The sequence below is a fragment of the Callorhinus ursinus genome, unplaced genomic scaffold, assembly GCF_003265705.2.
Source record: "Callorhinus ursinus isolate GAN/ISIS: 27379988/994484 unplaced genomic scaffold, GSC_fseal_2.0 scaffold8, whole genome shotgun sequence".
NCBI classification, from domain to species: Eukaryota; Metazoa; Chordata; class Mammalia; order Carnivora; family Otariidae; genus Callorhinus; species Callorhinus ursinus.
In genome coordinates, this window is record NW_027397070.1 from 3,345,629 (window position 1) to 3,347,746 (window position 2,118).

General features: G+C 42.5%; 1 protein-coding gene across 1 annotated transcript in view; it reads right to left on the reverse strand.

Moving 5' to 3' along the window:
- The window catches only part of LOC112821941 (Y-box-binding protein 1-like), an 11,984-nt gene that overhangs the window by 2,870 nt on the left and 6,996 nt on the right, over positions 1–2,118 (reverse strand).

The window sequence follows — 2,118 nt, forward strand, 5'->3', positions numbered from 1 at the left end:
CTTTCTTTCCTTCTCTTTTTAATTAATTTATTTTTATTAACATATAATGTGTTATTTGTTTCAGGGGTACAGGTCTGTGATTCATCAGTCTTACAGAATTCATAGCACTCACCATAGCACATACCCTCCCCAATGTCCATCACCCAGCCACCCCATCCCTCCCAAGCCCCTCCACTCCGGCAACCCCCAGTTTGTTTCCTGAGATTAAGAGTCTTATGGTTTGTCTTCCTCTCTGGTTTTGTCTTGTTTCATTTTTTTCCTCTTTTCCCTTATGATCCTCTGCCTTGTTTCTCAAATTCCACATATCAGTGAGATCATATGATAATTGTCTTTCTCTGATTGACTTATTTCACTTAGCCTAATACCCTGTAGTTCCATCCACATCGTTGCAAATGGCAAGATCTCATTCCTTTTGATGGCTGCATAATATTCTATTGTATGTATATACCACATCTTCTTCATCTATTCAACTGTTGATGGACATCCAAGCTCTTTCCATAGTTTGGCTATTGTGGACATTGCCGCTATAAACATTGAGGTGCATGTGCCCCTTCGGATCACTACATTTGTATCTTTGGGGTAAATACCCAGTAGTGCAATTGCTGGGTCATATGGTAGCTCTATTTTCAACTTTTTGAAGCACCTCCATACTGTTTTCCAGAGTGGCTGCACCGGCTTGCATTCCCACCAACAGTGTAGGAGGGTTCCCCTTTCTCCGCAACCTCGCCAACATCTGTCGTTTCCTGACTTGTTAATTTTAGCCATTTTGACAGGTGTGAGGTGGTGTCTCACTGAGGTTTTGATTTGGATTTCCCTGATGCCGAGCGATGTTGAGCACTTTTTCATGTGTCTTTTGGCCATTTGGATGTCTTCTTTGCAGAAATATCTGTTCATGTCTTCAGGCAGATGCTTTTCAAAGCTTAGTGCCTCATCCCTTCCCTTTGAGCTTTCTTGGTTCTATTTTTCTAGAACATAACAATGATCCTTTTGTGGTGGTAGAGGAGGAGTTGTCACCTGGCTACATAGAATGACAGAGGAGAACTGGGGGGGGTGTCCTAGTCTTTCTTATATAGACTCTCATGGACCCCATTTTTTGTCTATCTTTCACCCCACCTTCAGAGGTGTCTGCTGCTTCCAGTTCTTGAATCTACCCTAAATTCTGTGACATGAATTGGTGTATGAGTTTCCTAATGCTGCAGGAACAAATTATCACAAACTAGTTGGTTTAAAATGACACAAATTTATATCTTACAGTTCTGGCAGTCAAAAGTCCAAATTTAGTCTTAATGGGGCTAAAATCAAGGTGTTGGCTGGGCTGTGTTCCTTTTGGTGGCTCCAGGAGAGAATTTGTTTCCTTGATGTTTCCAGGCTGCTTGCATTCCCTGGCTTATGGTCCACGTCACAGCAAACACTGCTTGCATCACGTGTCTCTCCTGCCCCTCCCATGATTACATTACAGCACCTGGGTTAGTCAGGATGCTGTCTTCACGTCAAGATCCTTAGCTTAATCATACCTGCAAAGTCCCATTTACCATGTAAAGTAACATGGGACAGTTCTGGGGATAAGAACTAGATATTTGGGGGGGGCATTATTGAGCTTACCACAATCAGCTTCTTACATACTTTTTTTTTTAAAGGTTTTATTTATTTATCTGAGAGAGAGAGAGAGAGCACAAGTGGGGGCAGAGGCACAGGGAGAGGGAGAAACAGACTCCCTGCTGAGCAGGGAGCCTGACATGAGGCTTGATCCCCAGACCCTGGGATCATGACCTGAGCCGAAGGCAGATGCTTAACCGACTGAGCCACCAGGCACGCGCTCAACCCCCCGACTTTCTCCTCTACAGCCAGTTTGGTTGCAATTTTGCTTCTCTGCAGTCAATTGCCACTCATCTATCTGCTTTTCATCCTCTGCATCACTGTTGACATGTCTTATCTGTGGTTGTTTCATCTTCCATTCTCTGTTTTTATGGGTTTTTATTCTGTCATTTTTTAAAAATTTTTTTATTGTTATGTTAATCACCATATATTACATAATTTGTTTTGGTGTAGTGTTCCATGATTCATTGTTTGTTCATAACACCCAGTGCTCCATGCAGAATGTGCCCTCTTTAATACCCA